This window comes from Ambystoma mexicanum, chromosome 6q (genome assembly GCF_040938575.1).
Source record: "Ambystoma mexicanum isolate Mex_15411 chromosome 6q, UKY_AmexF1_1, whole genome shotgun sequence".
Classification (NCBI taxonomy): Eukaryota; Metazoa; Chordata; class Amphibia; order Caudata; family Ambystomatidae; genus Ambystoma; species Ambystoma mexicanum.
Window position 1 is genome coordinate 1334872783 of NC_090937.1, and position 25576 is coordinate 1334898358.

The window sequence follows — 25576 nt, forward strand, 5'->3', positions numbered from 1 at the left end:
CAAATAGAGTGGAGTGTTACTCTGCATCCATAACCGCCACAAGCCATTGGGGGGTCTACCCCCAGTGCAGGTGCGTTGGACAGAACAGCATCCCTGCCAGAAACACTCACCTGCAACAGGACATTTGTGTCAATGTCTGATTCAGCAGCTGAGCCATAGAGATCCTCTGAGGTGTACCCAGAGACACCCGTGGACAGGATGGTCTGTAGGAGCAATGGCTTCTCATTCTGCACCACCCCATGTCCTCCAGTGGTGCTTGGTTGGGGCTCTGAGTACTCCTGCCCCTACGCCATCTCCTCCTCCTCCACAGCATCTAGTGCCTCATCACCTGCACAAAATGAAAGGAGAAGTCATAAAGACACGCAGGAACAGCATAGCCGACACCCATAGGCATCACAATGTACACATCCAATACATTAATCAGACATGTCACACATGACATAAATTCAGTCATGCATGCAGTGGCAATGAAGTTGAAGGGGACCCTGAAAGCAGATACTCATGACTCCAAAATGGAAAAGCAATGTCATGATCTCTGCTTCCAAAAGGTCAGGGTTTTCCCAACTCCCTTGGAAGCAGATCCATAACCCAGGTTCCGAGTGCCAACCAGTCCCAATTGGGACCTTTTGGACCCAGTCCTGGCGCCAGTGGCACCAGGCTCATAAATATGCCCAGTCCCAGCACTGGAAGCGCCGGGCTCATAATGCTTGGGTGGACTTACCTGCAGCAGACCATGCTGCTTACTTGCCTGCCAGTTGAGCCTCTGATCCTCTTCTGTTTGGAACTACTTTTCCCGTTGGGTGGGGCAGGAGCCACTCCCTAGATTCAGAACACTGGAACTCTTCTGGAAAGCAGGAACTCTTTTCTTACCTAGGCGTGGCTGTGGAAGGAGACACCTAAGCACTACAGGAGGCTATTTAAACCACACCCGATGGATGAATCTTGCTTTGCGTTATTCTGCATCCTCTGCAGCAGAACGCTCATCGTGTCTTCTGCATCTGATCCTGGGCCTAAGGAAAAAGGCTTACCATCCTGAATCCAGTCTTCAGCAACACCTATAAAGACAAGAAAGAACAGGTTAGCATTACGGTCTTCAGTGACAGCTATTCACTTACCTGGTCCATCGGCTGTCACCAACGCCTCGCGCTGCATTCCGGCATCTGAAAGACAAAATCTTACCAACTCTTCGCGCGCTCCGGAGGCCTTCGGCGCTGCATCCCGCATCTGAAAGACAAAACAAGGTGCGTTTAAAGACATTGGGGAACTTTAATACTCACGTGCCATTACTCCTTTCCACATCTAACCCAGTGGGTATACCGGCACCCTGCAGCCGCTCCGAACTTATACCTGCAAAATAAAAAGACAGTTAGAGCGCATCGTGAAGCAGGCAACAAGCGCTTACTTACGTGCTTCCAGGCGCTTCTATTCATCACACGGGCTCCATCTTCAACTCACTTCAGCCCGTCATCCGCCATCGGCGGAACCCTGCAAAACAAGAAACATCATTACTAAAGACTTTAAAGACAGAATTACTTGAAACTTACCGTTCGTGCAGTAAACAACGGACAGCAGTCCTCTGAAGTCAAGAGGCCTGCTCCCCTTATCCAGTGAAGAAACTGTTACAGCACCCTGCCCCGAGGCAGATGGAGAGCACGGCGTTCATTTACCTAAGACATCTTACCCTTCGTGTCAGACATACCATGCACAGAGGTCCAGCCCAAAGAGCCAGCCGTGTATTACACATCACCTGTGAAGATACGGTATACGCCCAGTCAAGACCGGCGCCTCTACGGGAATTAGGTGAGTGTTACAGAACGCAAAGCCTACCACAAAACTCCCGTCCAGGCGCTATGGAAACCTCGGATACCGACCAGCTAGCCCAGTTACTTGGGGAACTAAGGGCAGACGTGCATGCAGCCCGTCAGGAAACGAACGCTCTAAGAAGGGAACTGATTATTTCCAAGGAGCGAACAGATGATCTCGCTAGACAATTGCTACAGTCACAAGCCGGACAGACCCCGTTACCCGCATCTGGGGGAAATCTTCCTTCTACATCCTCTATGAATCCAGTGCAGATCAACCTACATGGGAATGTACCTCTGGCTCCGCCCGAACGATTTTCTGGTGACCCAAAGAGGTTTGCAGTATTCATCAATCAGTGCCGGTTGCATTTCTTATGCCGGCCAGCAGCCTTTCCAACTGATCAAGCTAAAGTAGCTTTCGTGCTTTCGTACCTTAGTGGCAATGCGGCAGACTGGTCGATCCCTCTAGTAAATCAAGATGATCCGGTCCTCCATGATTTTCAAGCTTTTCAGCTCAGTATGAAAAAACTGTCCGCAAGACATTCACAGGGGCAGGCCTTGGACAATGAGCTTCTTTCGTTGCGACAAGGTAATCAAGACCTTTTGGCTTATATTGCGTCTTTCAACAGACTGATAGTGGAAACTCAATGGCCTGAGGACAAAAGGATTACTCTGTTTTATAGAGGTCTACGTGGAGAGCTCAAAGATGTGTTAGCCCAAGTAGTGAATCCCCCACAAGATTGTTCGGACTATATAGACTTAGTCGTTCAAATAGATCACAGACTGCAGAACAGGAAGGCCGATCGTTCCAAGTTTGATGCTCGAGTATTTTCCAAACCGCCAAATCCTTCCAAAGGAGTAGACTCCGGGGAACCCATGCAAATAGGGGGTCTGAAAGGTCCTCTAACACAAAAGGAGCGGGAAAGGAGAAAACAGTTGCAATTATGCCTCTATTGCGGAAACTCAGGGCACTTTCTTCGAGACTGTCCGGTGAAACCTGCCAAGAAGGCAGTAGGAGCTGCAGTTTCCAAAGTTACAAACTCTGAGCAGGGAAACGACCTCGCCCGACAAGAATATAGGTCCTCTTGCCGAGCGTGAAAACCAGTTCCGTGACCTCGCATTTCGTGATACCTATGGTCCTCATTAGCCCTGATAATCCGGATCGATTACATGCAATTGAAGCTTACGTCGACAGTGGTGCCATCGGCAAAAATGGTTTTGAGGATGAATCTAACTCTTTGTCCCAAGGCTGTAAAGGACGTCATTACTACGGTGGATGGTACGGAGATAGCCTCCGGGCCAGTAACGCATACCACTCAAGAGGTGACACTAGTAAGTCAAGATGGACACCATAAGAAGATCGTGTTCGATGTGATCAAGGCCCCTCAGTTTCAGATTATTCTAGGAATACCTTGGTTAGAGAAACACAATCCTCTGATCGATTGGCGAGCAAGAACGGTCCAGTTTCCAGAATGTGTCTCTACTTGTCACCCTCCACCTGGTGTTGCACTGGCAGCAATTTCTTCAGAGACTCCCCAGTTACCTCCCGAATACCTAGAATACCAAGATGTTTTCCGGAAGGATCAGGCTAACTCTCTACCTCCTCATAGGTCTTATGACTGCCAGATAGACCTGATACCTGGATCTACTCCTCCTTGTAGTAGAATTTATGCCCTCACCGAGCCTGAGAACCTTCACCTTCGACAATACCTGGATCAATACCTGGCAAATGGGTTTATTCGTCCTTCCAAGTCCCCTGCTTCTTCAGCTTTGTTCTTCGTTCCAAAAAAGGAAGGAGACCTTAGAACTTGTATAGATTGTCGCTCCCTGAACCAGATCACTGTTAAGAATAGATATCCGTTACCTTTGATCCCTGAACTCCTGGACCAATTCAGAAAAGCATGCATATATACAAAGCTGGATCTTAGAGGAGCTTACCACTTGTTACAAGTAAAAGAGGGCGATGAATGGAAGACGGCCTTCCGCACCAAGTATGGGCTATTTGAATATCAGGTCATGCCCTTCGGACTTTGCAATGCCCCGGCCGCCTTTCAATATTTTATGAACGATGTCCTCAGAGAGCTCATAGATGTGTGTGTTGTTGTTTACATTGACGACATCCTCGTTTATTCTTCATCGGAATCTGAACGTCGGAAACACGTGAAAATGGTCCTCGAAAGATTGCGTCAACACAAACTTTTCGCTAAGTTGGAAAAATGTGTTTTCAACGTGACTGAAGTTGAATTCTTGGGATTCATATTATCACCTGGCGGAGTGCGTATGGATTCAAAGAAGGTCGATGCAGTTCTCAAATGGCCATCACCATCCTCTGTAAAAGGTGTGCAAAGCATGTTAGGCTTCGCTAACTTTTACCGCAGGTTTATCCCCGAATTCTCTCGAATAGTCCAGCCCATCACTGCCTTGTTAAAGAAAAACAAACGATTTGAATGGTCTACCGAGGCGGAACAAGCTTTCCAGGATTTGAAGACTAAATTTATCTCTGCACCAATCCTTAAACACCCTCGCCCCGAACTCCCCTACATCGTGGAAACTGATGCTTCAAGCCTTGCCATGGGGGCAGTTCTATCACAAAAGGACCCGGTAACCAATCAGTTGCATCCCGTGGCATTTTGGCCCCGCAAATTCTCGCCTCCTGAAATCAATTACACGATAACTGACAAGGAACTTCTGGCTATCAAGTCTGCCTTTAAGGCTTGGCGGCATTATCTGCTGGGGGCCCGACACGCCGTTACTGTGATTACGGATCACCGAAACCTGCAATATTTGAAAACCGCAAAAGCCCAATCCTCTAGACAACTCCGTTGGGCATTATTCTTTGCCGAGTTTGACTTCATAATTACCTATCGACCTGGTACAAAGAACGGTAAAGCTGATGCCCTTTCTCGGATGGGAGTGGAAGACCACTTGATCAACCCTAAACCTGTACCAATCATTCCCGAACAAAGAATTCTGGGTGTAATCGCCACAGAATCCATAGAGGAAGTTAAGGATAAAGCCAGGCAACTTGTAACTCCAGCAGACATACAGAATTGGCATCTGCAGGGAAAGGACTTTGCAGTAAAGGACAACTTATTGTATTTCCAAGAACGATAATACCTACCCAGCACAGATTTACAGAAAAAAGTAATCTCTTGGTATCACGATTCTTTAATGGAAGGACATCCCGGTATGGCCAAGACCTCAGAAAAGATCAAGCGCTACTTCTGGTGGGCGTCTTGGAAAAAAGATATCAGAGACTTTATAATGTCCTGTGGAGTATGCGCCCAAAACAAGAGTCAAAAGGAAAGACCAGCAGGCCTCTTACGCCCTATTGACATCCCACCTCGCCCTTGGCATACGCTTTCTATGGACTTCATCACCGATCTACCTCCATTCTCCGGATACAATACGATTCTAGTAATCGTGGACTTATTCTCCAAGATGGCGCATTTCATTCCGCTCAAAGGCTTGCCAACAATCCTCCACAGCGTACACCTGCAAACTAATCAGGACCTGCAGACCGTACCTCTCCAAAACTAACTGCATCACCATAGCTAACGCATTAGTAATGTCCAAGCTAGACTATTGCAATGCTCTCTATGCAGGAGCTAATAGAACCATCACAAATAAAATGCAAATCCTTCAAAATAACGCTATTAGAGTAGCCCTTGACATACCCTGTAGAGAACATATTTCCAACATCAGGAAAGACCTCCATTGGCTTAAAATCAGTGACAGAGTCCTTCTCAAGACACTATCGCTCACCCACAAAGGGCTCAACAACACAGCACCCCCCTACATTTCGGCCAGACTGACCAGAAAAACGTCCAGACACCACACTAGGGCTACCAACCACTGCCTGCTTGAAACCCCCAGATTCAGATGATCCAAAGCGGGCGGAGCTAGCTTCCCTGTCAGAGCTTCCCAGGCGTGGAACGCATTGCCTACTGCATTAAGGGCCAACCTACCCTACACCAACTTCAGATGTAAGGTAAAAAACTGGCTCTGGTCCAAGGACAACTAATTTGCGCAGCACGTACGGCCATGATACCCCTGAAACCAGTCCATGACTATTCTGCTTTTACCCATTCACCTTTTGTATACACCTTCAATACTGTAACATGTTAGTCTTTCATTTTCAACTGTTTGTATTGACATGTATGCACTGTATTGTTATGCTTTGTATCCTCTGTATGTAACCTAAGCTCAAGTAACCTTGTACCTGCTGCGCCCGGCTACCCCTGGGTTTTGTGCACATTATCAAGTAATAAAGATAATGTTGTGGCATGATGGAGGTTTAAGGGCAAGTGCAGTCATCATGTGCAAAGTGTTTGCAGTGGTCAGTAGGGATACAGTGAACCCCAAACCCAAGGGCGGGGGATAGCTTGGATGCACTACATGCGTCACATGTGGCAGTTATGACTACACAGCCTGACCTGGCACTCAATCACAACACATCACCCATGCAACATACACATAGTCTGGACACACACGCATGGGCACTCACCGGACATTGTCTCAAGATCTGGTAGGTTCCCACACCTTGGATCTGATCCTCTGCTATGAACCCTCCAGCGATTGCCTCATGTTCTGTGGGTTCGTCCTCCACTGGTGGTGACCCAATGCCAGTCACCAGAGTAGAGGCTTAATTAGAAGCCAGCTTGTTTTTTGCTCAGAGTTTGAGGTCATTCCAACGCTTTGACCAATCATCAGCTGTGCGCTTCACAAATCCCACGGAACTAATGTGGTCCGCGATACACTGCCAGTCGGCCCTACCCTGAGCAGGCATAGTCTTGCACCCTGCCATCACCAGCATGTCACCGCCATGTTTTGACACGTAGCCCACAAGTGCGTCTAGTTCCACATTATTGAAACTCTGCTTCCTTGTCGTGTACGGAGGAGCGAGCCATGTCTGGGGTCCCAGCCTGTTCCGCAAGACCACGCTTCTTCCTCTTGGGAGGTGGTGCAGACCCTGAGTGGCTTACGCTGCTCTGGTCTGTAGGCGCTGAAGCGCAGGTAGACTGGGCACTGGAAGCAGGCATTGGCAGGATGACCAAAGGTTTTACTGCAGGCATTGGCTGCTGGGTGCTGTTGCCAGGACCAAGCGGCACAACTGCCTTGGTGTGAGGGGCTGGGACCAACACTGTCCCGGCTGGGTGACTCAGAGCCGGAGTAGTGTCAGCTGCAGCTGCCCCTGCAGCCTCCTCACCCTGGCTACTCGGGGCAGCAGATAACATTGCTCCCCCAGATCCACGTGGCCTGATGACAGCAACTTTAACCGCCACATGTGGCTTGGACTTCGTGACACGGAAGTTAGCTGTGAGTCATCCCGTGCCTGTTCCATGACCAATCTGGGCCAGGCTAGCAGGGCCTGAGCTGGGATGGTGTCAGCTGCATCTCCCTGACCCAATGGGCGGGGTATAGGTGTCCCTGAACGGTCCTGGACACACTGCCCTCTTGGGCCACCCTACCCACGTTGCCCACCGCTGCCACCCTGGCCACCCTGGAAACCCTGCTCATCCTGGCCACGTCCCCTACCACGGCCACCTCTTGGAGGTCGGCCACCTTTGCTTCCCTTAGCACTTGGTTGCCTCCCAATCATGGCACTGATGTACTTGTGCGAATGGGAGGTGCAGAGAAAACAATTGTCCTGGGCAATTTGCGTGAAGGGGGCAGGGTACTAGATTGAATAGGTAGCCCTGTGCTCCTGCAAGGCTGTCTGTGATCCCTGGGGGAAAATGATGGGCCACGCAACACTCAGACACCCCAAAAACAAAAACAAAGGTGCACATGACCCCTGGGTAGCCAACATATGTGGAATTAAGAACCCGCAGTACGCTGTGGCACCCAGAAACACAATAAATGCATATGCATGGACCACGCAGGCTACAATGACCTCTGAATGGGTACGCGACACACGGGGGCAACCACAGTGGAAAAATCCATGCGCGACTCACCGTCTGCCTGGAAAATGTATGGAAAAAACACGTGTGCGTGTTGGCAACACCCTTGCCAAAACAAGAAGTGAGCTCTTCCGCAGTAAACAAGGAGTACGCACTGCAACTGTTGTGATGTAATTGCGTGTCAACCCGCAAATACAAGAATCACACGCTCGCTCTCCACAAAAAGCATGTACGGGAAAATGGCATCTTACACAGACCGTTAACCCGTGCGTATAGCAACACCTATGTGTGCCACATCACTTGTGCGCTTATGCACTAAGGGCCTTTCCTCGAATGTGCTGATTTTTCACATGCCGAGTCACTCTGCATCAAGCTGGCCACCCAACAACACATGGAAGACCACAGTCCTGCCCAGAAGGCCATTTTACCTGCCCCCCGAAGCCCTGAGCAGCCTCCTACGAGCCATCTGCTGCTGCCAGACTGCCTGCTGCCAACGTGCCCTGCAATTAGGTGCCTGCACATCAGCCATCACCAGGGGTCCAGTTGCTGCGACCACCCCTGCTGGAACAGAAGACTCCCGACTGGTGTTCCATCGCTCCACAGCCCAGCCCCAGGACCCAGTTGCCCACCCACACCTGCCTCGGGGGTTGCCATGTCGGGACAAACTCCATCTGGGACCAGTGGCGACCCCCCGGCAGAGAGGCAGAGGGCTGTCAGCTTCAGTGCAAATGAAGTTGGCATCCTGGTGGAGCAAGTCCTGGGGCCTTATGATGCCCTCTTCAGACGACCATGCCCTGACAAGGATAGACGGAGGAGGATCTGGTTGGACATCGTAGATGCCATCAACGCGGAGGGGGTGGCAACCCACGACTTGAAGTCCTCCTAGCGCTTCTGGACGTGTTTTAAGTCCAGGACCCTCAAGAAAGCCCAGTGCCTCCTCAGTGCAGTGGATGCAGGAGGGCACCAGGTCCAACTTACCATCCACCAGAGGAGGGTCTTAAAACGCATACGCTCAGTGCTTCACCACCAGGCCCTCAAGGTGCAGACCCGTCTGGAGTCGAGCAGTAAGTGTCTGTGCATTCTCATTCCACATAGTGCATGTTGAGGTGTGGCAGAGGTGTGCAGCTTGGACATATGTGTGACATGGCCCATTTATTGATGTGTGTGTGCAGGGACATGACCATGCTGCATGTCTAGTCATATGTGATGCACATCAATGGTGTATGTGTTCAGATGCATAAAGCCCCACTGCATTTGAAGATGCACACATGTTTGCATGTCTGGATATGTTCCATGTCATGGTTGGTGTGTGACACATGGATGCAGGTCTCAACTTAATGTACGTGCACGGTATATATATGCGTGTGTCTGTTTGGTATGATGTCACTGTGAGACGCCATGGATGCATGTGACATGGACATATGGGTACCTGATTGGCACATGTGACATAGTTGCCGATGATTGCACTGTGATCAGAGTTGGAGATGTCCAGATGCATGTGTGTCGGTGGCGTGTGTGCATGTGATCGGCACTCCCCATGTTGCTTGTGACATCATGCCACCCTTTGGATGTTCATGCACTTACATGTGTATGGATGCTGATGCCTGTTGCACGTTCCCTGCATGTTTGTGCATTTGTGTGTGTTCAATTGATCTGAGTGTCGGGGAGTGTGATAGCATCTGTGATGTCTGACACTGCCACTCATGTGCAATTGTCATGTGCCTAGTTGACCATTGTATGTGATGCCTGTCTTCTGTCTCACCCTGTCTGCAGCATTGACTGATGAAGAGGGCGGAGATGGTGCTGTGGAGGCCAGTGGCAGAGATGCCACCACCAGCCGGAGAAGCAAGGCCCAGCTCCCACTGCAGGTAACAATATCTTCTGGGAGTGAGGAGTCTGGTGCCATGTCCATGGCAGCAGCTACCGAGGGAAGGTCCAAGAGCCAAGGTCGGAGGTGGACTCCTCAGAAGCAGAAGGGGCAGCAGAGCCCCCACAGGGGCCTACTGAGGAAGACAGCATGGAGTCCTCCAGGTTGGTGGGGGGTGTGGTTGAGGAGGAGGCCATATTAGCCCCATGCACTGGGCCTTGAGGGGGTGATTCTACTGGTGCAAGTGGTGAAGTCCTGGGGCAGGAGGCAGCACAGGTTGCCATGGAGGTGCCTGTGTGTAATCCTATCCCTGATCCTGTGACTGCATCATCCTGCACCAGCAGGGATGCCTACGTCCAGACCTGTTGGCAGGGAGGGGATGCATCTACAACAACTGGCCTATCTCTCCCTGCGGACATGGCAATCCATGACCGTGTTGAGCCTTTCCTAGCCAGTGTCGCGTTGTGCACACGTGGTATTCGGTATGATGTGCAGGGTTCTAGGCAGGATAATGCACGTCATTACGCATACCTTTGTGCCTGCCTCAACTTGCTAGGACAGGTCGCCGGCAGAGGGTTCCTCCGTGTGCTGGACGCTCTTGCTACCCCCTCCTCAACTGCAACCCCTATGTGCCAGTCATCCTCTGTGCTGTCTTCCCGCCCATGTATCACCTGGGCCCCCTGTGGAGCTGCCCCTGAGCCCGTGACCAGGCTGGTGGAGAACACATCCCTGCCACAGTCGGGAGTCGGAGGTCCACCAGGGCTGGTCACACCCCCAACTGTACCCCGGAAAATGGTGGATGTGCAGGCATCATCGAGCAGGGCATGTGCACGATGGCTCCGTGGGATACCATCATCCCGGAGGCTGTTGTGGTGGCAGAGGAATTTGGCATTGAGGCAGCAGCAAGGAGTTGGGTGAAATTCTCTTCGTGGAAATGCAGGCGTTTTTGAATAACGCCCAAAGGAAAGAGGGTGAATTTCCCACAGGAATGATACCCACACCCTACCTAGACCTTTCGAACTGTCACCCTCTTTCATTGTCAAAATGGCCAATGGGAGAGCAATGAGTATTTTATTTATTTATTTATTGTTTATTTGTGCAGCGCTTATACACAAGTGAATTGCTTCAAAGCGCCTTAAAGCATGAATGGAGCAAATGAATAAAGTAGTCATTCTTAGGCCTTGAAGTTTCGAATGATCTAGCAAAAAGTAACTAGTGTACTAGGCCTGACAACATTTCTGCTAGTGCAAGTGAATGAAGTGTTTCAGGCGCAACCAAACTAGGGACGGAAGACAAAGGCCTCCCTCTCTTGTGAAGGATTTTAGTTCTGCATTATCTAATCATTTGGTGTCTTGCTTGAAACCACGCTCCAGCTTTATCGTTATGGGCAATTTTAATTACTGGCCAGGCTACCAGGACGATGATATGGGCCTAGAATTGGAGATAGACTTAGCCAATTTGGGCTTGGACCAATTCAATTGCCACCCTTCTCACTGTTAAGGCTACACTCTTGATTGGGTATCTGCCACTAAGGTGTCTATAAAGGACCAATTGGTCACCCCTTGCCCATGGTGGAATCATTATTTTATTAACTTTGCCATCCTATCAGCCTTTCCGGTCAAGAATAGAAGCAAAGATCTGCTAGTCATCAAGGGCAGAAATCCTTGCTTTCTCACACTGGAGAAAATCAACCCAATGTCAACAATTGCCCTCCTTCTTGTTCAGTACAGACTATGCCGAAAGCCCTCACTTCCACTCTTGCTGACATCACAAATCTCTTGGCTCCGTAAAAAACAAGGAACAAGAGAGTGATGCCCAAGAACAAGCCACGGTTTACGTCTGCTCTTCGCAGACTCAAATCTGGTATGCTTAAACTTTATCAAAGTTGGAAAGGGAATCCTACCTCTAGCCTCCTCTCTGTATATAAAGCGGCTGCCAGAGCATATAAAATGGCTCTACGGGAAGCAAAAAAGAATTCCCTTAACAATAGGATTGCGTCTGCTAAATCAGAGATGAAAGAACTTTTTAAAATCCTTAAGGAGTTAGAGTCCACGTTTGCTCCTAATTCGGGTGCAGTGGCAAAAGACACAGCCTGGTGTCAAGGGATCCAGGATGCGATGGATGCGAAGCTCCAGGGTATTAAGGCCAATATCCTTAGTAAAAAACATGCTGCTACTAAGGAGGTCATCCTTGTATGCCGCAAGGAATTTAAACAATGCCCCACAGTTCCCGAATTTACATTCTCCCCCATTTCCTTGAAGGAGTTGACAGAAGTGGTTGTCCATCTTAAGACCACCAGCTGTAAGGGGACCCATATTCCACCGTCATCATTAAAACCTGCTTTCCCCCCTTCTTGATGCTATACTCCAGTTTGTTAATGCATCATTTAGAGAGAGCAGCGTGCCTGATGATCTTAATCGGTCTTGGGTAACTCCGCTATTAAAAAAATCTGACTTTCCCACTTTTAGATCTTTCTGCCACTTTCGACCTGGTAGACCACACTTTGTTGGTCTCCAGGCTCAAAGAAGTGGCCCACTTTTCACCAGCAGCTTCCGGCTGGGTTGCATCATTTCTCTATAACAGGCTAAGCTGTGTCTGTTCAGAAATGGCAGAATCAGCTGTAATATCGACTGAATATGGAGTTCCACAAGGAGTCAGCATATCCCCCTGCTTCTATAATATATTCACTGTCACGTTTTTGCTATTCTGGAGCATGAAGGGATCTAATTCACAAATTTTGCAGAAGATACCCAGTGTACCATCCCGCTGGAAGGGGCCCATGCATCAGACAAAGCCAGGTTGAATAAAGCCTATTCATGTATAGATAACTGGATGGCTGTGAGCGGTCTAGACCTTAATAGGTCTAAGATGCAGACAATGATTGTAGGCTCCCCTAGCTCCCTAGCTAAGTTGGACCCTGCCTACGGTTGTTTCCAACTAGGTGATGTAAAGATTAACACACTCAAGAAGGTGAAATCCCTTGGGGTTATTTTAGATTAGCATCTTTCTATGAAAGCCCATGTGGGGACTGTGGTGCTTGGCGCAGCCTACTACCTTAGACTCTTCACCCATATGCGTCCCCTCATCTCTCAGGCCAATTCTGAAACCTTAGCGAGAGCTATAATCGGTGCTAAAATCGACTATTGTTGTAGTCTTTTGTCTGGCATTAGTAAAGCCGAAACCAATCAACTCCAAGTGATCCAAAATTGGGCTGTTAGGGTTGTCAAGGGCCTAGCGAGATATGACCACATTTCAGCGGCAAGAAAAGCACTGTGTTGGCTCCCTGTGGAGGCGAGAATTAGCCTTCTGCTCCTCACGATCACCTTTAAGTGTCTACTGGGGTCCATGCCACGTTACCTGAGTGATCTGATAATGCTTAAGATCCTGACCAGAACGCTCAGATACAACAAGGCTAAAATGCTGATTAGCCCCAGAAGCAGATCGAAAAAAGGCAGAGTATGGAGTCTTTGGTGCAGCGGCTCCTGCTTCCTGGAACAACCTTCCGTTGGACTTAAGGCTCGAACCACAATTCAAGCCATTCAAGAAAAAGCTAAAAACCTGGCTGTTTGCCTAACCTTTGCCCTGCTTTGTTTCTTGAAGCCCCTTCAGGTCTGACCTGTTTATTCATTTGTCAAAGCTTCTGTTTTGTGTAATGTCCGCGCCATCATGCCTCTAGGTCCATTTCTGCGCATTAGAAATACATTTAAGTAAAGTAAAGTAAAGGGGGCACAAGGCAGAAATTACAGGTCCTAGTAAATTCGGGTTATGCAAGTGTACAGACAGATGTGGGAGAGAGGGGGATGAGGGCGTAAGTGCGCCCAGTCCAGCAGGGTTAAGTGCAGAGAGGTTACACCTCTCATGGCGCGTATGCTGCAGGTGCAGTAGTCTGAACATAGTGCAGAGGCCTGAAGGCAAGTGCAAAGAATGGTGGGGGAGCCTGGGACTTGCAAGGCTCTGATGGTGTACCAGGCGACCAGTCAGTAAAAACTGAACAGAGTTAGGAAGGGAAGGAGGAGTCAGGAAGGAGAGAAAAAGAGAGGAGTTTAGCAGAGGAGAGGGAGAGAGAAGGATGAAGCAAAGGGGAAGGTCTTGAGGAGTTTCCGGAACTTAAGGAGCTCTGGCTCAAGGCAGAGAGAGGCAGAGAGGCTATTTTCGAGGGAGGCACCTGCAGAGGATAAAGACCTACCACCAAATCTCTGCTTAGAAAAATGGCTCACCCAAAAAGAGTTGGAGGAAGACAAGTGGAGGGGTCTGTAAGGAGAGCATTTAGGAAGAGAGCGTTGAAGAGGAAGCAGGGCACACCCCCACAAATCCTTTTTGACTATGCAGAAGGTCTTGAACTTGATCCTAGCAGAGGCAGGGAGCCCGTGAAGGTAGTTCAGTACTGGGGGGGTGCAGTCCCTGGGCTTGATGGCAAGGATAAGTCTTGCAGTTCTGTTCTGGATTAGTTGGAGCGGACAGAGAGTAGAAGTAAGAAGTTTGAGAGAAAGAGGCTGTTGCAGTAGTCTGGCCTAGAGAGAACCAGGTCTCTGGAGATGGTGAGCCTTTGAGGGAAAGTCGGAAAAGGTAAAATACCTCTGAGGAGGTGCAGCTGGTAGTCGGGAGATGTCCGAGATGTGAGAAGAGAAGGAGAGAGTAGAGTCTAAGATGAACCCCAGATTATCTGCCTCATTAGTAGATGGAGGCACAGGGCCAAGGGAGGCTGGCCAGTGCAAAATTGGGAAAGCGGTAGCAGGGGTCCCAATGAGGACAACCTCTGTCTTACTGGCATTGATGCAGAGATCATTAGCAGCACACCAAGACTGAATTGCAGAACGACAGTCAGAAATGAGCGAGGAGGAGGAAGAGGCTTAGGGTAGCCTTAAAGAGAGCTGCATGTCATCTGCACTGAAAGTTAGAGGTGAAGGTAGAGATCCTGTGGGCCAGGGGTCCATGTAGACTTTGAAAAACCACAGGGCTAGGTTAGATCCCTGGGGGACACCATAAGTAGAGAGAGTGATAGCAGAGAGAAAGGGCACAAGTTCCTTCTGGGAAGGTCGGTCAGGGAGAAAAGAGGCAAGCCACACCAGGGCCCGATTAGTGATGCCAAGGGTATCACAGAGATGGGAGATCAGGATGTTGTGGTTTATCGTGTCAAAGGCAGAAGAGAGATTGAGAAAAATGAGGACAGAAGGAGAGTTAGGTCAAGATTTGAGAGCATGTCTTCACAGGTATTCAGAAGAGCAGTTTATGTTCCTCTGGATGCTATAAAGCCAGGCTAATGGTCATGGATACAACCAACAGTTTCAGTGTGGAGGCGTAGCTGTGAAATAGCTAATTTCTCCAAGAGTTTGCCCAGGAAAGGAGTGCTAGAGATCGGTCAATAGATTTGGGGATAGAAGGGTCAGCAGAGGGTTGGGGTTAGGGTGGTCGAGGGGGCCCAAGAGATGTGGGTGCAGGTCAGGGAGTGGGGGAAAGTAAGGGCAGGATGTCCTATGTTTTAACAGTGAAATATGCAGCCAGGGCCGAACAAAGGGCCTGGTTGGGTTCAGTAGAGGAAGAGGTTGCAGTAGGATTGGCCAGTTCATTGCAGACTTTGAAGAGTAGGGCAGTGTTGTTAGATGCCACTGATATACAGGCTTAAATATAGACTTATTTCTTGGAGTGAATGCAGAGAAAATATTGCCTTTGAAGAAGGTGGCAGTCCAGTTTGTCAGATGGTGCACCTGAAGATTCACATTGCTTTTCTGCTGCTCTGCGCTTGTGTTTGGGGGCAGCCAGCTCAGAGTAGTACCAAGTTGTTCTTTTTGGATGTCTTCAGATAGACCCTCATGACAGGGGTGAGAATGTCAAGAGTGTTGGAAATGGAGTGGTGAAAGTTTGAGAGGGATGTGTCAAGGTGGGAGTCAGCCACAGAAGTAGAAGGTGGGGAGTAGGTGGAGGCAAAGCCAGCCACTGTCACACTTTTCATGGGTCGGATGATCTAAAGTCAGGAGGCAGTGAAGTGTGTGCCAGTGCTAGAGGAGAAGGGAGCTTCATGTTGGAAGAGAGAATTGAATGGTCAGTCCAGGACAGTGAGGTATTGAAAAGGGTAGAGAGATGAATGTCTGTGGAGATAAGAGCATCTAAGGTGTGGCCAGTGGTGTGTGTCGGGCCAGAAGGAAGAATAGATATGATATGTTATGATATGGCATTTATAACGCGTCCATACACAAGTGTTTCAAGGCGCGACGAGGCAAGGGAGGGGGAACAGAGGGAGGACAGACAACAATCTTACTAGGCCAGGTGTCAGTCAAATCGCGCAAGTGCACGGGAAGGAGGGAGAGGGAAAAGTGCGTGGGGGAGGGGAGAGGGGAAAGTGCAGTACATGGGATAGTAGAATAATAAGATAATAAAACAGCCAGATGGTAGCAGGTGTGAGGTAAGTGCAAACATAAGTGCTGGTAGGGGGACAGTAGGGGGATGGTAGGGATACAGAAAACAGTCCCGGGGGTTGCCAGGGAGGCAGTGCAGGTGTGCAACTGGAGGGGCCTGGGTCCGAGATCAGAAAGGGTGGCCAGGTAACCAGTGCAGTTTTAGCCAGGAATTCAGCAGTGGAGAGAGGGAGAGAAAGCAGAGGCAAAGAGGAAGGTCTTGAGGAGCTTCCAGAACCGGAGATGGTTCTCCTCAAGTTTCAGGGAGGCAGGAAGGCTGTTCCAGAGGGAGGCCCCTGCTGAAGAGAGAGATCTACCACCAACTCGTTGCTTGGAGAAGCGACTGACCCTGAGGGAGTTGGAGGCGGATGAGCGAAGAGCTTGAAAAGGAAGATATTTGGGAAGAGAGAGTTGAAGGTATTGCGGCCCCAGGCCCCAGGAGGCCTTGTGGACAATGCAGAGGGTTTTGAACTTAATCCTCGCAGCGACTTGGAGCCAGTGCAGAGATTTCAGTCCTGGAGAGATACGATCCCTGGGCTTGAGGCCAACGATAAGTCTCGCAATCCTGTTATGGATAAGTTGCAAAGGGCAGAGAGTAGAGGCAGGCAGATTTCGATAGAGGCTGTTACAATAGTCCAGCCTAGAGAGATCCAGGGCTCTGGAGACGGTGAGCTTCTGGGGGAAGGAGAGGAAAGGAAGAATACCTCTGAGGAGGTGCAACTGTTAGTGTGACTTCTTCTTAGAGACATCAGAGATGTGAGGAGAAATGGAGAGTGTGTAATTGAAGATGACCCTGAGGTTTTTAGCCTTGCAGGTGGGAGCAGGAAGAGGGCCAAGAGAGGCCATCGAGAGAGTTGCAGGGAAGGAGGGAGTGGGGGTGCCGATGAGTAGAATGCCAGTCTTACTGGCATTAAGGCAGAGGTCATTGGCGGCACACCACTCCTGGATAGCAGATAGACAGTCAGAGATGAGGGAAGGAGAGGAGGAGGCCGAGGGTAGCCTGAAAATGAGCTGGGTATCATCCGCATAGCACTGAAAATTGGGGCAGAGAGCGGCAAAGCGGTGGGCAAGGAGTGCTAAGTATTGGTTGAACAGCCAGGGAGAGAGGTTAGATTGATTGGGGACACCCAATTAATAGAGAGAGAAAGAGAGTTGCAAAGGTTGTGAAAATGACCCGAAGAGTCAGGAGAATCAATGTGGTTATTAAGATCCCCCAACAGGAAGAGTTGGGAGGAGGAGGAAAGGAGAGAGCAGGTCAGGTCAGCTCATTCAGAGAGGAAGATGGTGGACTAGCCAATCTTTTTATATTAAATAAAATAAGAATTTATTTCTATAGACTTATGATGGTTGTTAATCTTGTTAATCGGGTTGAATATCCTGATAACAATGGCAACTCAAATGCATGGGGCTATGCATAAACTATATTCAAGTCTTTAACCTCTACAGATTTATACCAAACACCACAAGAGAGTGTTGGTGTAAACAATATGTACCACTTCATTTGTTCTAAAAGGTGCCTGCATAGTGCAGCTACGAGGAATACTGTTGCTTCTCACACATGAATGTTCAGGGTCACCATTATCCATTTCTCCACCGTGAGAATACATGGTCAAAGATTCCAAGAAACTTCAGTTGTCTTTACTGAGGTCTTTATGCCCAGGTAGAGTTTACAAATTTTACTTATAATTTTGCCATATTTCAATGGCGTTCCAGCTGTTAATGACTCCAATCAAGCAGTCCCACTAAGTCAGTGCCTTGTCTGGATTGCTCAAGGGAAGCCCTTATTTATATATTTTTATGTCCAGTTCGTGTACTCTGGATGACAACCCTTATATAACACGCCTCTCTTAGAATCCCCCTAACCCCACTGAGCCAAGAAGTAAGTTTGTTTTGCAAATTTAAAAGATTTATTTGAGAATTAAACAATATACATATATATATATATGTATATCGCACTTTTATAATAAATTAATAATTGATATCACACAGACATATGACAGTGAGTGATCAACAATGGATGATGTGATACTAGCACACTGGTTTAATTACTTAGGAGTAGTATAGAGGATAAGGAAGCTGAGAATGCTTTATATGGTACACGGAAAAGCAAGGTGGAAAAGAAGCAACACAGGAATAAACTTGATATGATTTCAGCAAAACATAATATAATCACTTTTCCCCTTTTGGCAATTCACCCCCCCCCCCCTCTATGCAATGTAAGGAGGTGGAAATGACACACACAGTCTTCAGGAATACAATCACAGTACAATCCCAATTCAGTTCCCCCCTAGCAAGCTTAGATCAACAGGGATGATTTTAAACACAGGCAAAGTACTTTAAAGGTGGTATGCAAAGAAGGGAAAAATATGCTAAAAATTATTTTAATTTCCTCTAGAGGTTCAGGGTGGGCGACAGATATTTTGTATTAGTTCAGGATCACTTTAGCAATGTTCTATGAATGATTGGCAGGTGGCAAACGAATTTCAGCAAAGGAAAGCAAGGAGCTGCTATTTTGCCAAGTGAAGAAATTGAGACAAATCGCAATTTGCGGCAATTTTTCCTGAGTGCGTCGAGCTCGATTATGGAAAAAGTATAATGAATAGAACGTTTTGTTCCTAGGACAAACGGTTCCGGAAATACGGACGATTTCGTGAAGGTAGATTTTCAAAAGAAAAGTCAAGCTCAGAATGACAGATGACAGTTTTCAGGTTTGAGATCACAGAAGGAACACAAGATTTCTAGGATGCAGTTCTCAATAGGTTAAAATAGTTTGAATTAGATTATTTTAAACTAAGAGATTGGGTTTTGCACAGTTCTGGCGGTACTCACACTATATTTTGGACAGGAATGCGACTTCGCCACGGATCGTCTCTGCCTGGTTCTACTGCCAGCGATCTGGGTCAGCTCTGCTAGTGGCACTGCACAGCGGTCTGGATCTCTGGTTCTGGCAAAAGTTCTTGGCACTGCACGGCGGTCTGGTCTCTGGTTCCGGGTACCGCTCTGCTTTCTGGGTGTTTCTGGCACAGGGTTTTAGGCCAGAATCAAACAGCTCAGCCCGGATGTTTTACTCTGATGTACCCCTTGGAAGTCTGGGGTGAATCAGTTTGCAAAAGATTTTGAGGCCTGCTGACAAATTCTGAAGTCTGAATTCAAAGTTCTGGTCTCTGTCTGGATTTGAAGTCTAAGTGCTAGATCTGGTGTCTTCTGGTAAAACGCTCTGCAAGAAATCAGCTTGAAGTGGGAAGTGAATGTCCCTACCTGTCCTGCACAGTCTCCTTTTATGTGTTTAGAAAGTGGGAGGGTTGGTTCATCTTCTATGCCCAACCCTCTCAACTTATCATTGGCCACTTCCTCCTCTCTCCCTTGATTGGGGGAACTGGGTTGTGAGTCAGAGTGATGAGGTAGGTTTATGGTCAGAGGATCCTCCTCTAGTCAAATTGCACACAAATCTATTTCTGATCCAAATACATATTTATCTATGTACCATTTTTCTAATATTATATGTCCAGTTAACATATTTTCTGTAGCACCAAACCATCCGATCCCTGTTTTTGTAAGATGTTGTGTCCACTTATGACAGAATTCTCCCCTTTTCATCCAGATAACAACCTCTAAACCCTTCCAGATTTTACACAAATATGCACTAGGGATATGGGTTTCAGATGATAAAGTGTCAGATTTTTAACATGCATACATTTGAAGTAACAACCTTTTTTCCGCTACTATCCCCAAGAACATACCACAGGGTCCTAACACCTCTTAAAATGTGCACAGAAAAATCACAAGAATGATGATGTTATTTATATAATTTTTACAAGTCCGCAATATGAATTATCCATCTTTTTAAAATTATGCTCTGGCCCCAAAGGGGAGTGGTTTTCCAAAGCACACGGTGGAATTTCTGGTTTATCTACATCCCCCAAGCTCAGCTGGCTCACAGATGCTGTGCCCCTCCCCGATTCCTTCCAAGAGGAAGCCATTTACCCCCCCCCCCTAATTTTACATTTGCCTGGGCCAAGGACAGTGCTTTGTTTAGTTTGCTGTAGTCCCCAGGTGCTCCTCCCCTAATTCAATCAGAGAGGTGTCATCTCCTTTTGGCAGGGGCAGCAGAATACAGCCAGGCCTGGGAAGAGTGGCTGAGCAAGTTTCACTCCTGTCGGGGGTAGTTGCCGGGCAGAATTCACTCTCTTCAAGCCAGGCTTCAGCTAAATGTCACTTTAGTTCCCAGTTTTCTACATTCAAACCAAACTGACAATTTTTACACATGCAGCTAGAACGCTGATTCTAAGTTCAAAACTATGACATTTCAACAGTTGCAAACTATGTGACACTCAACAGTAGGTCACTCATTTATTTTAAACATTTAGGTTTTAGTGTGTTTCAGTCCAATTTCACTTCAGCTGCTGACATCCACAGCTCAGCCAGTTTTGTTATAAACATTGTTTTGGGCTCTTTCTCTTTCCAGATTGTGTAATTTTGTATGCAAACAAGACTACATTCTGCCAAATGTCTGCTGGTGTTCATTGAGATTTTTGAATATCTTGCAATGTTAAAAATAGGCATTTTTAGCTTGCATTTCAGAGAAACAAAGGTGATTTCAAAGCGCTTTTTTTTTAGCCACCGGTACTGCTGTTTTTCCTTTGGCACACATTTCACTAATGGCACTCCTTGCCCCTCATGCTCACACTGGTGGGTGGCAGGTCAGGGGACCATTTTGCTGTGCGCAAAACTGCACGGTTCTCAAGGATTCTGTCGCAAATGTGGGCTTTTCTGCCCTCTTGGATTTCCTAATTCCACAGCACCAAGTGTTGCAGCATAATAACTTGAACGTGGGCCAAGACACACAACACAGCCTAAGGGATTGGAGGTACATCAGCTGGGTCAGGTAACTTGCCTTATTTCCATTTTTCCCTCTGCTCACACCAGACCTGCAACCTTGTATTCAACATGTGTATAAGATGTGCCTGTACCACTTCATCATTTGGCAAGACCTTATGTAGAAATTTAGTTATATTGCATTAATATTACAGGCCAGTCTAGGTGCTCCTCACAGAGTGACAGCAGGCAATTTGGGAGAGAATCGAGATATTAGCATTCAAACCAAAATTCCTCATTCCAACCTTCTCTCACTTGTGTCCTGTTAGCAGACAGCGTATGTTCTTATCACTTCCACTCAAAGATTCGGACTTAATCGAAAGTAGACAATTAGCCGTAAAAATTACCTCTATTGCACGCAACTGTAGAACACACTGCCCTCTCCAAATCTTGGGCAGCAGAGATCTGAACACACTCTTTCAACTAACATACCAGGGAAGATGACAGGCTTGAATTAATAGAGAGGAAGCAATACATTTATTTTCCCTGCAAGTTTGAAAACGTACTCATAATGTTATGGAGCGAAAATGGAGGACAAAATGGGGCTGAAGTGACATAGTTTGGACAATGCCGACAAAGTTTGTTGAAGGGGCGGAATCTGGTGAAGGTGCAGAGTCTGGAATAGGTGGAGTAAAGTTGTAGGGCGCATTAACTAATTCGGGCCTAGGTCAGCGGAAAGCCTAAATACACCATTGTTCATATAGTATGGCTGTATTGTTATCATTTACTGTTTTCAAAGATCTATTCAGTAAGATTCGTAGTTACTAAAACAGGGTAGGAGATGCCTTTACTGGATGGATCTGGGGATCATTTTCTGCCATTACTTTCTTAGATTCTGCAGGACTCATTCACAAAGATTTGTAGTGGAGAAAATCCTGAAATGCTTCTGAGCAATTCTGATTTGCACATGCTACTTTATTCCAGATTCACAAGCCCACACCTGGAACAAATCCAGAGATGTCTGGAGCATCTTCAACATGCTCATGTGCAAATGTGATTCACAAAGATTTGCTCAATTGAAATTTAGAGAAGCTTGGGGCACCTCCAAATGTGCTTCGGTTGTATGTTTTGCCAATCAGTGTAAGGGCTGCTGGAGCAAAATAGAAATTATCATGGACATTTACTGATTTTCTCCAGTTCCAGTGCAAATCTTTTTGAATCAGGCAATATTAATCTGGCACTAGTGTAACCCTTCTTTTTATCCAAACATATTACTAATATAAAGTCATTTTGCAAATGAAATAACAAAACGTACATCTTTCCTACTGTGTAATTTAAATGTTATATACTATAGGTTCTTGCTACAGAGATGTTTTTCATCCTGCTTGTCATTACTGAAACCAGTGTGGATTGACTCTCACTTTTATGCAGAGATTTGATTTATGGCACTCTAAGCACAGAATTCGGAAAATTGTATTGGTATGTTTCAGAAGTGCAAATGTGTTTATTTTTTTGAATTCGCTAACTGTTCCCTCTGAAACTATTTGGTAGTTATCGAGAAAAGGTTTTCAGATGTGTGTGCTATATTATTTCGTAATTGGAAAATAGTAATTTTTTTTCCTTTCCCTGATAAAATGCTATTGCAACTATAGTGAACCATTTAGCGCGCCCCTCCTTGCTCTTCCATTCCCTCTCCGGCATCTACGTTATTACTCCCAGCAACGATTTTATGCTGCTGCAGATAACGATATTGTAAAATGTGCAATTTATGTGTAGATTAAAAATATTGTCACCAAGAGGATGCAATCATTTCCGGCATCTATTTCTATGCAATTTTCAGATTTATGCATCATTTTTTCACCTACAGGGATGCATCTGAAAGATGTGATGTTACTGTTATTTTCCATTCCTTGATGTCCTTATGAAGAAAAAAGCTAGGCCTACCCCCATTAGCTGTTTATGTAACTATAATCAGGGCCACTAGATTTATGTGACACAAAGGATACATGGTACATCAGAATTTCTGAATTATGTGACATGGAAAATGCAATGTTTGAGGCATATTATGCGAGTGAAGGCAAGTTATTTGTTATGGTCTGAAGTATTGTTTTGTAAACCTTAACACATATAAACAGGATTTGATTATCGAAAACTACTGATTCCGTTGAGTTAATGTATCAAATATACTGCCACTTGTACCTGGGGACTGGTGCTCAGCCAATCAGGTGGCTGGAAATGCGGGCGAGAACACACAGTGTACCACCAGCGTTTCCAGCCACCTCAGCCCTTGCCTGGGTGCCACCATCTTGATTGAGGAGCGGCAACAGGCAGTCACTCCCTGTTGCCTCCCCACAACTCCACCCTCCAAGAAATAGCATACCCTTTCACCACCCTCCTCACTTACCATCTGGACAGGAGCTTTCTTCCCCAGGCCAAGCACACTCTCCTGTCCTCGGCACCTGCCATGGAAAAAGAAAAGGGACTAAATAATTTTTCTTTTAACTATGGTGGGGGCCATCTTATGTTGTTAACCTTTTTCATGGGAGTTTGGGCTTGTGCAATATTAATACAATTGATATTGTGCCCCATAGGTAAATAATAGAGCAATCACCCCCTTGTTGGGGATGCTCACATGGCCATTAAAAGCCCTAAACCCTCACCTCACTGCCTAGTCTTGGGCTGCGGGCCATTACCGGCCAAGTACATTATTTACTGACATGGCCCAATATTATTGTTATTGACCAACAATTCATGATTTATTTTTCATTGAATGATAGGGACACAATGATTAGGTCTGATATAAATTGGCTTTCAAGTTCGTCCAGAGCTATTAGAGGCATTTTTTAAAACTCAATGGGCCTCATTACGAGGAAGGTGGTAGAGGGTTAACGGCAATGGTAGAGCTGCCAGCGCCGTCATCCTTCTACCGCCTTATTAGGAGGTCTGCTCGCGGGTCCCGCTAAGGACGTCTGGTAAAACTAGGCATCCTTAGCGGGACCCGCGAGCACACCAGGATGTTAACAACAGACCTGTTATTAACGGGCCCGTTGTTAGCATCCTCCCCATTCCCATTGAGCCCTATGGGGGATCAAATGGGAATGGGGATGTACCGGGTCCGGGTTCCTGGAATGGGGAAATACTGGGCCCTCCACGGTCAGAATGGCCTGGTATTTTCCCATTCCAGGAACCCGGACCCGGTATGGAGGTAGCCATGCGTCTAAAAGCGACATGGCTACCTCCATACTCGTAATGAGGCCCAATGAGCTTTACCTTGATGTGTGATGAGACAGATTCATTGCATGCTCAGGGGCACACACTGAACATACAATCATTGTGGAACATATAAAACACATCGGAATTGCACAAATAAATTGCAGGAAATGTTCAGCAGTCATTGGCAAATTTTCAGCTAGGGAGGAGGGTTCTGTGGTCTGATACCTTTTGCTGTTTGAGAGCTGGAACATTTTATGTTCTTTAACGTAGGGCTTTCTGGGCTTGTAAACAAAACATCATTGCATGTTGTGCATTTAATATAAGAGAGAGGGACAGAAAGAGTGACAATTTAAAAGGAAATTAAGCTTTAGGTGTTGCTGTTTGAGAGCTGGAGCATTTTACTTTCATATTTGGCTTGGGCTTTTTGGGCATTCAAACAAAGCATCTGTGCACAATTGTGCATTTAACATATTTACAGGCGGAGACAGAAAGAATGAAACATTTAAAAGGACATTAAAATGTATGTTATAGAGGAGAACATTGGAAGGGTGGATTTGGACAGTGCACAACAGAATATAATTGCATTTTTCATTTTTGCAAACATCATTTAGGAGCAATCTGCATGTCACAGAAAGGTTGCATAGAGATTGTGATTGTTTTTCAAAGATTTCACTTTCTCTGCCGGGAACCTCAACAATTTACTTTGCCTGTATGCAATGGCTCAGCTTGATTGAACACACACTCAGTTTGAATTTATTGGGCACAACTTTAGGGGAACAAGAAAAATGTGGAGGTGCTGGAAAGATTATTGGGCGTGATGATCACAGGCGATGGGTATTAGTTGGAGATTGATTGGCTATGTGACACAACACACCATCTGCCCGGTAAGATGGGGAGGAATTTCCTCTGGGCCAGCCTGATTGAACTGCTGTAATCGCTCTAAGCACAGGCAGGTGAATTACTTTCAACATACAGAAACACATTTGGGTTTTTTTTAAAGATTTTAGGTGGTGAGTACAGGTGGTGGCCATTAGCAGCAGGTTGATTGGCTGTGGAAGTAGGACAGAGGAGGAATTTGTGCTGTAGCAGCTTGTTTAAACTGGCACACTCGCACACAAAACAAGCCGTTGAATTATTTTGGGGAAAAGGAAAACAATGGGGGGTGGCAATACTCGGCTCAGGACTGCTAGGGCCCACCGGAATGGTCTGCTCTCTTTCTCCTCCCGGTTAAGGTTGGCACTAAGTGTGTGTTGTGGTGCTTGTCGGTGGAGTGAGAATCTCAGCTGTCTTCCACCTTCTCTCGTTTGGCTTGCTGTTAGCACAGTGGTTTCTGGATGGCATAGTTCTGAAAGGAATGGAAAATACTTCTGGACAGAAAGAGGACTGTTAGGCACAGTAGAAATGACAACAGTTCAAATAGCTGTACAAAACAAGGTACTCTCAGCGGGGTCAGGGACTGTGCCCAACCAAATCCCTCACCATCTCTCTCGGTAAGATTGGCTCTGGTATATGTTCTGGTAAGTCTCTTACTCCAGATTGTGAGTGGTCCCTGCTCCCCCTTTACATGGGCCAGGGATCTGACCC